The 11,639-nt window shown below is 33.2% G+C and overlaps 1 non-coding gene across 1 annotated transcript; it reads right to left on the bottom strand.

Annotated features, from left to right (window-relative positions):
• Nucleotides 1-554: 554 nt before the first annotated feature.
• Trnat-ugu (transfer RNA threonine (anticodon UGU)) lies at nucleotides 555-627 on the bottom strand. Its single transcript has one exon. It is a non-coding gene; the product is annotated as a tRNA-Thr (tRNA).
• Between the last annotated feature and the right edge of the window lie 11,012 nt (nucleotides 628-11,639).

Here is an 11,639-nt window from a genome sequence, read left to right as displayed (position 1 = left end):
GAAGTGGGCTTTAGGAACAAAACTAACTGTGAGAATAGGTAGAAAATAAATTAAAATGTTTGACCATTAGAAATGGAAGTCCCGATAAGATCACAAGAATGATAATGGATCATTTTATGTTTAATATGAGTTCCTGAGACATTGAAGAAATATAGAGTGATTTGAGACTTGAGAGAAAAGTATACTCAACTAACATAAAAGGAACATTCAAAACTTAATAGTTGCCATAGTGGATGCAAAGCACATTAATTATTTTAACTGAAGAGGGGAGAGATTACACCAGAAGAGTTGAACTGAATTTTTGTGAACTGTAATTTCTGTCTTAAATAAAATAACAGTAACAACTGTGATGCTATCCATTTCCCTAACTCAAATGTCTATAATTAAGCAACTTACTTCACCCATCCCTACTTATTATGAATGTCAGAGTTTTTAAGACTTAATAGCTTTTTCAATGCTTTTAAACTGAGCAAAATTTAATATAACAGAATAAAAATATACCAGGGATATCCAGGAACTAATGGATATTTTAATTTTGTTTTTTTTTTTTTTTTTGGTGGTGCTGGGGATTGAACCCAGGGCCTTGTGCATACAAGGCAAGCACTCTACCAACTGAGCTACAACCCCAGCCCCCATGGAACTAATGAATAGATGGCCTGTTTTCTTGCCTTATGTCTTGATTAATATATATAAAAACAACTATATTAGGTGATTTTCTGTAAAGTCGTAAAGTTCTTGCTTTCTTACCACATATATATATTTTTTATTTTAGTGCTCAGTACCAAATGAAATCCTTACAGAAGGGCCGTGGAGGAATGAAGTGGCACAGAAACCAAGAAATAAGGGACTAATTAAGGAATTAGAGGATGCCATCAGGGCTGGCAGTAGGATGTGCTATTAAATTCTTCCCTTGTAACTGCTAGTTTTTCAAAGCAGGTTTTATTCACATCTGCAGCTTGGGCAGAAGCAAAATAAGGGTTGACATTACAAATATTTAGTTTATGAAGGATATAGGTAGGTAACGTCAACTCTAACTCTGGGCAACTCTACTTCCTTTGTTTCCCTGCGTTTCTCAGATTTGATATGGTTTTGTATAATAAGTGAAAAATCAAGGCTTGAGATGAAGTAATCTATATTCTGCAATAATCATCCTCTAAAATGTGACTCATTTTCCTGCAAAGAAAGTTTAAAAGTCTGGCATTACCTTCTAATCCACGGCTTAAAATTTGTGGAAAACCTATAAACCCATAGAGTAGATAATTTGATCTTACTTCCTGGGGAGCTCATCTTGTGCACCATCCACTTTAGACATCTATGGTATCTCAGGACAGGACTCTAAGGTATTCACTGTTTGTTTAATATATTCAATAAATGGTAGAACTGAGACTAAGATCTTAGTTCTTTTAATTACTAGTTCTCTCTTCTAATTACTTTAAAAGTGAAATTTAAGTTCTAACAATTTGGACACAGTAAATAAATTTCCTTATAAGAATGCATTTTACAAATGTTACAAAAAAAAGGTGATAGGTCTTACTAAAAGTTTGGAAAAGTAGTTTAAGATATTTTGCTAAGACTTCCAACAACTGACAAGTTTCCTTCCTCTTATTTAAAATTGCTTCTGCATTGACTCACTCTGACTCCAATATTGCATTAGCCTGCTTTACAAACGAGTAATGGAGAGATAAGGGGATTAAAAGTTTTGGAGACATAGTTGGCAATAAACAATATTAAATCTTTCACTGGGCTACCGACAGCATTTGGACAACACACAGATCAAATCTGGAGGCATTTTGAGTCACAGAATTGAATTAAAGGGGCCAAGAAGCAATGTAAAATGGAACACTGGGTTTCAACACACCTGGGATTTCTCAGTGTCTAAACATATGAGTCTCTACTTTTTTTTTGCAATACAAAAAAATTCCAAATGTCAGCATCAAGACAACCTGCGAGTCACAGCTGATAGAATTAGTTATAGCACAAGAACTCATTAAAAGGCATATATGAAAGTGATTTCTGAATTTTATTTTAGTCTGTATTTTTTACAAATTCACTGAGGCCTTCAGGGCTATATCTGTCACTATAATTCTCAAGAGCTGTTAAGCAGAGTCTTAAAAAAACTTTTTTTAAAATATAAATTGTGGATAGTTGTTCAAATTCTATGAGATTATTTATTTGGTCAGTGGTGGGTTTTCCTGTAAGGGTGCTGCATTTACCTCTACAATATTAAAAATATGCCTAATAGTTTAAAATGCAAAAATTATTGAAATGTTTGTCTGCCACTTTCCTAACATCATCTCCTAGCTCTCCTCAAACATCTTATTATTTACTCTTTCAGTTATTTCTTCTGACCTTCACCTCCTTATAGTATCTATATAATTGCATAGTATTTTATTGGTCATTTTAGACATTATCTATTGACTTCCTCTTGCAGCAGTTGTAGATTTTATCCCCCTATTCTGTTTCCTTAACTGTGTGTAGTGATGATGATTTTTTTTTGTTAAATCCATAGTATGATTAAATAAAAATGACTAGTTAGAGTCAAGTGGTATTCTTTATTTACATTTCTATTCTCATACTACATTTTATTTTTCAGCTAATAATCTCTAGTTTTTTTCCCCTTTGAGAATTAACCTCATTTCTTGCTTGCCTGCCTGCCTTCCTGTCTACATGTCTGCCTTCCTTTCTTTTTCATTCTTGAGCTTGTGACACCTTCCTGGAATAATATTTCAAAATACTTGGTGAGAATATGTTATTCATTAATACTGGACTTTGAATTATTGAAAGTTTTGTCAGTTTTGAATTTGCTATTGAAAAGATCTGTGAGAACTTCTTTCCTTCTATTTCCAAAATCTGAATTTATCTCATGAACAAATTTTCACATTAATAACAAAATGAATTAGAGAAACAGAAACAATATTCTGCCATGGAATTGCTCATAGTAAACCTGGGGCAAAATTGTGAAGTAGGTGAATCATGCTTTCATTGTCCTAGTTCTAAACAACAAGGTGCCATGTTCTTCCCACACATCCAAGACTTTGGCTGAAAGCTTCTTCCCCATCTTATGACTCAGGGTTCCATGTTGCTGGGTCTCTTCCCTCTGACATGCTTTTGTGTCTTTGACATAAAATATATTCTGAATCACAATATATTTTTATCAGTCTATTTCATTATGGGTAGCACTGTAAGTTAATGTATTATAAAGGATCTCTACATGGTATTTGAGGACATTCTCAAAGTAAGCATATAAACTATTCTGCTGGTTTATATTATTTTCTGAATGCTTCAAATCATAATATAAAATCTACTCTATCTAAAAGTGTATTGAATTGGGAGTTTTGGGATTGCCATGAGCAATAAGATTGGGTAAGTTATTAAATTCCTCTAAATTGGGGAATTAGACTCTTTTAAAAATATGTACAATTCTAACATTATATTGTATTAATTACTTATGGTAAGGATTACTAAATATTTAGACTTTGCCCTTGGTAGAACCAAAACCAAATTGCACTGATTCATAAATTCAATGTGAGGAATTGGTAATTATTTTATATATTAAAGTCAGAATATATCTTAAAAATGATGCTTTCTTGAATAAGTTTTGTAAGAAAATATTACTAGTCTAAAAAAGTTTATTTGTATGGAATAAAGTTATGGAGAATTGAGATTAGTTGAAAAATATCTTAAAGTACATAGCTAACCAAAGTCCTTTTTATTTTCTCATAATATCATCATAATTTATCTTGATAAAATAATTAATACTTTCTTATAAAAATTCAAGCAATGTTGGCTGGGTGTGGTAACACATGCCTGTAATCCCAGTGGTTCAGGAGGCAGAGGCAGGAGGATGGTGAGTTCAATTCTGGCCTCAGCAAGGGCAAGGTACTTAGCAACTGAGACCCTGTCTCTAAATAAAATACAAAATAGGGCTGGGGATGTGGCTCAGTGCTTGAGTGTCCCTGAGTTCAATCCTTGGTAAACTCTCCACCAAAAAAAAAAAAAAAAAAAATTCAAGAAATGCTAATGACTGTAGACAGTATGAAACCTATCCTTCCAGAAGTTTTATGTATATAAGATCTATATATGAATTTATTTACTTTAATATTAAATGACAATATTATACATAGTGTTATATAATTTCATTCCATAGTTATTTGAATTTTAGGTAATAATAAATTCTACTGAAAGCAATTAAATATTTTCACATTATAAAATCTGATTTCTTAGGCATATCCATAAAACTCTCATTAGTTATAGAGATGTTATACCCTAATGAATGAAAGAAATGACTAATAAAATTTGTCATGGAGCCTCTAATTTTATCTCTATTTTGACAAGCATATTTTAATTTTAATCATTTATGATTTTGTTTAATAGAAAACTTGCAAATGTGAATAATATTTCCTAAGAGTTATTGCCTTAATGTTATAAGATCTTATAATTATGCTCCTTTTGATGAAATGTGGGAAAGAACCTTTGTTGAAATTAATGTATTATAGACTAGTAAGCAATCATTAGATATATGAATATTGATAAAATCCTACAGTTTAACCAGCATTTCTCTACAATTATAAGAGGCTGAAAGTTTCAACTCCTGTTGGGGATGATGAATTGAGAGCTGAGAGAGTGAATGGCAAAGAAGGCTGTTAAGCAACCTGTAGATCATCCCGTGGTTGGGAATGCCTGTAACTACAGAGAAAACTATGAATTATCCAGTATACTATTGGGGGTTCATGATTGATCAATGGTAACCAAGGCTCTGCAAGGAAAATAAAAAGGAGACACAGAGACAAGATGCAGAGACAGAAAAGATGGCAGAGAGGCCAAGCTGCCAAGCTTTATTTATATCAATACTTTACCTTAGGTCATTGGCATCATTAGTACATATTGTTCATTGTATTACTAGGCAGGTTACAGATTTAGCAACATTATGCAGTTTATTCCTCAGTTACATACTAAATTGCAATGTGCAATGTTAGGAGCTTTGTATAGCTCTCAAGAAAGTCCAGTTGTATAAAGTTACTAGTATGTGGACAGGTTTAGGTTCAGAGAAACATTGTGGTTTTCTAACAAGAGAGTCCCTATATTCCCAGGAGCTGTGTGCCTGAGACCAAAGTCGAGGCTGATAAGACTCTAACACAGAACCTCCTTGTGAAGGACATTGCTACAGCAGCCAGGCATCCTCTATTTTTGCACAGAAGTTTCCCCGCAATCAGGTATTCTGTGTCTTTGCACATAAATTTTCTAGCCACCACACATGCCACAATCATGAAGTCTATCAGAGATCCCAATCCCAAACACAGAACCCCTATAAGGCTCTGTTTCTTCTGCCCTTTTCTTTCTAGTGATGTTTCCTTTGAAGAGTTAGGATGAGTTTGAGAAGAAATACAAGTGTATGTTAAAATTTAAATCTTTTAGGAAAACCTGAAAACTATTTATGAACTGCTGGTTTCTTTTACCTCCTCAGTCAAATCTCCCTCCAGTTGGCTCCATCCATAATTGCGACAATGAAAGGGGAGAATTTACTGGCAAAAGATTTGCCAAGGAATTGGTGGGCATGTCTTCATGAGATTGTTCCACACCAGGAACACAGTGAGTATCAGGTGATTCTACTATTTGACTTCATGTGACTTCCAGTACTTTTTTCATGATTGACCCATGACCTGGGTATAAGAAAAGAAGGGGAAATTTCATCACTTGCAGATATATCCAAACATTTGCCAGTGATTTGTGGATTAGACATTTTGTATCTTTATGAATTTTCTGAGAGGTAGAATTTAATTGTAAGACAACTATGAGTACATATCAACCAAACAATGGAAAGTCCAGGTCAGACTTGGCAATTATACAGTACTAATACTTACATTGTGAGCTCCTCTATCCATGGCAGGCATTCCTCATCCATTATGGTACTCTTTCTCACTGAGCTTAAATATGACCTAAGAATTATTTTCCAAATATTATTCAGAGCACTAATGCCAAGTTTTTGAAGTTGTGCATAAAATGAAACTGAATCTGGTCTGATGTTCCAAGCTAAAATGACCTGATGCAAAAGAAATCAAGATAAATCCTTCTGAAATTTATCATGTCAGTATGAAACCTTTTTTTATTAGTGTATTTTAATATCCTTCCATATGAAATCTTATTTACCTTCTTTTTCATGGAGCATTATGTGATTCTCATGATCCCAGCCTCAGATGTTTTAATATAAAACTACAACAAACTCAGTAAATCCTGTACTTCTACTTCCTAGATCTTTAAAGAGGCTTTAGACTTTTTAATGCACTTTACTCCCTTCCTTTTTTCTGATACCATTGACCCAAACATGCTTGTAATGGCATAGTACTGTAATGGTAATTTTTGAATGCCTTAATAGGTTTGAGTCTTGGCTCTGGCATTGGCCATTATGTTACTTTTTAAGTCTCTCTTAAGGAAACTGTTCAAGTTTCTTCTGTCATAAGTAAGTGATGCTACATGTGATATATGAAGTAAACTTTGTGAAAGCCTGTTTCAACTTATAAAGTGTTATGTATATACTATGCATGCTTATTACTGAATTCTACTTCAACATTAAAATGAAAATGTAGAAACATTATACATTATGCTGAACATTGTGAAAGCACATACATAATATAATACTGGGTGTACTAGTTTTCTTGGTCAAGTGGGTTAAATCTGACATTCTTCTCCAAACTATAACAGCCTGGTCATCCTAATATAAAACTACATCAAGATATACTAAATTACTCACCAAACTCAATAAATCCTATATTTCTATTTAAACGACCCTAGATCTTTAAAGAGGTGATCTTTTGAGTTTTGATCCCTAATTGCTATAGCACTATTTAAATAGCAACATAACATCAATCCTAGGTAGAAATATTATGCAAGTTTCACTTGAGAAGTTGTTTTTTATTTTTCTTGAGTGATAAATTTGGAGAAGTTATAGAAAATTAGCCTAAATCTCACATATCTAAATTCACAATTGATTCCTCAGCTTTGCAAAACTGGAATTGGTATCATAGAAGCTCACTTGACTTCATTCCTAGAAAAGATTTCATGTGATATATTCCTAGAAAAGACTCATTCGTAGAAAAGATTTAATTAAAATAGTCAATCAAAGTGTATTTATGCAGTACAATAAAGATGCTATTACTTCCTCAAACACACGATTTATCCCAAGAAAATATTTCACAGTCCCTTCTTCCATTATAGCCATTTTTATACCTCAGTATTCTAGCTTTTGGCTGCAGTTAAATGGACTGGGAATAAGAACTGATGGTGAAAAAAAGTGTAGCCAATAGATTGGCTGGATAGCATCCTGTGAATTGTTCTGCTGCAAACAGGTGAAGCACGTCAAACAGATTCTCACTCTTGGGTATTTCAATTGCTAACAGTGTGTTAGCAGTAGGCACAGCAGCCAAAGGGATGCTGCTAAGTACTTGGTGCACTGAAGACTTGTACAAACTATGAGGATAGCAAACAATAGATAAATAGGAACTCACACAGAAAGAGTGAAAGAGAAGATGGAGACACTGAGAAGATAATTTCTCTCTTAACAGAGAGAGTGGTCAGCCTTTTATTCTGGCCCAGTTCATACTTTTTGGTTGACATAAATGAAGTGGATCTCTTTTCTTCCTCTAACTAAAATTAGAAAATTAGCCTAATTCTCATGTATCTAAATTCAAAGTTGATTTCTTATAAGTTTTGTAAGATTTCAATTGCTATCAAAGAAACTCGCTTGAGTTCCTATCTAGAAGTGAAAATAAACATGATATATAATTCAGTTTTGCATTGCATTTATACTTTGTTTTGATGCTTATTTTGAGTACTCTTTTGGTAATAAATATGAAATTGTATGGATAGGAAATGTAGTTCTACTAGGATCCATGACTTTTAATATTTTAGCATCACATTCCTGCTTGATAAATTTTTGGTAGCCATCACGTCTGAGATATTAGAAATATTATTTTTATTTTACTATAAAAATAAGCTCTGGAGAAGAAAATTTTCTGTAACAAATCTTGAAAATACTGGGCAACAATTTTTAAAGAGTTTGAGCAGACGTTATAAATGCCAAAACATGATCAGAAATATATATTAATTTTAAAATAGCACTAAGTCTTCATGAGAGGAAAGAGCAGTAGGACAGATGTGGGGAACATTAAGGATCCTGATGAAACATCTCAAAATATTGTTGGCTGCCTGTTTCACTTCTCTTTTTCATAAGGAAATCAGCACGACTTAGTGCATTTTTAAAATTGTTGTCCAGATAGAATAATTTGTTTTGCCAAAATAGCAAAAGTCAAAAATTGAAACAGGTATATTACATTTAGCACAGTTGCATAGTTTCAAGAAAATGCTGCCTTTTTAACTTTAAAAAACATATTACACGAAAGATCCTTTAGAAAGGCAAACAGATTTTCATAAAAGCATGCACACAAATCTTTATGTAAAAGCAAGCAACTATCAAGAGTTATATTCTGGCTCCCAAACCATCGATGGGATATGTTTATATTTTTCAACATCTTGGAAGTGATTTAAAGCATGTTGTTCACCGTACTTTGGAAATGTAAATTGTTCTGTCTTCTCTAAAGATAGCTTATCTTTTCTAAAATCCTTCATTCTCAATATTTATTACTGATTTTATCAAATCTGATTTATGTTATTTTCATAAATAGTTTCTTGGGGTAAATTGTACTTGGTTAAATAGTAATTTAAAATCTGTCTTTCATGAATATAACAGAATAGTGCTGGCATGACATTTTTAAAAAGTGAGTTTTTACTTGAGGACTATCATATTTCTGGAACTGGCAGTTTTAAAAGAAATAATCATATGAAAAGCTTGCCAGTAGATAGTTTACCTGGTAAGAAAAATATTGAGACTATCCAAGCAGGAAGGTGAATTAATTTATATTTCATGAAAGCTACCAATGTGTTTTGCTCTTTTAGGAATATTTCTTTCAATATTGTCTTCCCCAAATTTGGAATCCCTTGTTTGCTTTAGGGAGCAATAACAATGTGGAATTTTTAGACCATTTAATTTCTTGTAACTGATGAGAATTGAGAAAGATGAATATGCCCACTTCATGTTAACGAATTAAAAGAAAAAAAAAAAACCTAGTATGGAGTTTGCCACTTTAACAAACATGCTAGAATTACAATGTAATTCTTTTGCTGTTATTATTACCTATACATAACACAGTTAGAACATAGAAAACTGATATATTTCTATGACTAACCTAATGATAAAATTTAATAAAGCTATTTGTTGAAAAAAAAGCATGTTTTCACCAAGTAAAAACATTTGAGATTTTACTTGGGAGAGATTTGACCATAGAGTTGCTTAAGTATTTAAATTCAGTTTTTGCTATTTTTTTAAAATAGAATGTTTCAGGCTAATAATAACTCTTTTGCTTATAATTTTTAAATCATTGGTTAATTATGGATATTTTGAGATACAATTTCCACTATTTTATATAGTTTTATGTTTCTTGATGATGAAGTTATAAAATTATTTTCAAAAATCAGGAGCTCTTTGGAAGTAATATGGAGGACTGATGAAGAATAGAAGCTACTCTGAATTTTGCTTTACCCATTTTTGAGGCATATTTTATTACTAACAACTTGTGATTATGAAGAAACAAGAGTAACTCTATTGTACAGATGTTATAATATATGAAGTTCTTTGGGTAAATGATCTGGTTTTGATTATTACAAAATCCTAGTGAGATAGTAGGCAGTATATTTTCCCTAGTTTCATAAAGAACATCGTATTATCTGCCTGCAAATCAGTGATTCTCACAAAACTAAAACAAACCCAGTGTCTTTGGCCTAAATACAATGTTCTTATTTTGGAGCTCACATCTCTGGATAGGGAAAGCAAGCATGTTCAGATATGGTATTACTTGGTTTTCTTGACTTGGGAGTAATGTGAACAGAAAATGAACCAAGGAGGACCCCAAAATGTAGGGTTAGAGTTGGGGACATAGCTTAGTGAGAGTGTTTACAATGCCATAAACAGCATGAACAATGCAGTACATGGTGTACTTTATTGAGACTCATTCTTTTTTTGGTGGGGGGAGTGGATACTGGGGATTGAACTCAGGGACACCTGAGCCACATCCCCAGCCCTATTTTTTATTTTATTTAGAGATAGAATCTCACTGAATTGCTTAGCGCCTCACTTATGCTGAGGTTGTCTTTGAACTTGAGATACTCCTGCCTCAACCTTCTATGCTGCTGAGATGAGACTTAAGTTGATCTAGATCAAGATTCATAAAAGTTCTACACTATTACATAATATTAAAATGTCTTGGCTGGGCATATAGTTCAGTGGCTCAGTGGTAGGGTGTGTGTTTAGTATGTGTGAGGTCCTGATTTCAATCTCCAGCATCAAAATAAAGAACAAAACAAAACAAAATACAAATACTTAAATAATATGTCTTGTGTAAAACAACAAACATTGGACTAAATAATGAAGTAGTGCTGAAAATTTATATTACTTTGAAATTTCAGCCTAAGAAGAGTAAATTCTGAGAATTAGCTGCTACTATGTGTCTGTAATTAATCCTACATTGGGAAAGATGTGGGAGGTGTAGGAATTAAATTTTTATTTTAATTGAGCACAGTCTTATATTTTCCATGTTTCTTAAGTTATAAGGAAAAAAATTATCTTGAACAAGAACACGGCTCTTTGATGAATTAGAGTATATGAGGTCAAAAAGAGAAGCAATTCCAAAAAAAGATCAGAGAATTATTTCTCAGGAACTCATCTCACTGTTAACCAGAATGATCAAATTGAGGGAATCATATAATGCAATTGGAACCCGGTCCTGGCAATTACACAGCCATTTACCCCTTGGTGACAACTTGGGAGCTGGAGCTTCAGCACGTTCTGGGTGTTGATTTCCTACAGGAGCATGTTTTTGTTTCAGATGAAGCACAGGCTGCTTGGAAGGCTTCAGATGGTTCTATTGGGCTGAGGATTAATGAGGTTAAATTAACTTAGTCACTTAATGCACATTTTATTGAAGTTCAAGCTGTTCAGCCTGTTGCAGTGAATATGAGTGGCCCAGAATGTTGCCAGTTAAATGTAAGTTACACATCAGGGATGCTAGGGTCATTACTGACAGGAAGAAGGCAACTTTATTTGGTTATGGCAGTTATCATGAAGGCATTCTCATTTTTTAAATCTCTCTCTCTCTCTCTCTCTCTCTCTCCTTTTTTTCCCCCTGAAAAATGTCGTTCATTGGGATATTAATTGTTACCTAGGGAAGGATTATGATCCTAGCTTTAACTGCTTTTGTCCTGATTTTAGAGAGCAAAATACTGACGTAGAAAGATAAGTGTGAAATTCTCCTTACCCCATAAATAGTGCATGTGAGGAACATATTGGGATAATTTGTCTTTTCTGGAACCTTTATACTATCATAAAAACAATGGCCTGAAAAACTTCTGTATTGAGAAGATAGAGTTAGACACAGAAGGCAAAACCTTGACATCCATCCATTAACTAACATGTGCTAGTGCTGTGGATATAATAGTACAGCCTCCTTTTGTTTAGTGCATTTATTAACTTCTGCATTTAAGTGTGTGTGTGTGTGTGTGTGTGTGTGTGTATCAAGGGCTTTGATCTCTTG

The sequence above is a fragment of the Marmota monax genome, unplaced genomic scaffold (assembly GCF_021218885.2).
Source record: "Marmota monax isolate L192 unplaced genomic scaffold, Marmota_monax_Labrador192_F-V1.1 WCK01_AAM20220418_F8-fsc00007, whole genome shotgun sequence".
Classification (NCBI taxonomy): domain Eukaryota; kingdom Metazoa; phylum Chordata; class Mammalia; order Rodentia; family Sciuridae; genus Marmota; species Marmota monax.
Note: the sequence above shows the minus strand (reverse complement) of the source record. Positions and strands in the feature narration are given on the sequence as shown.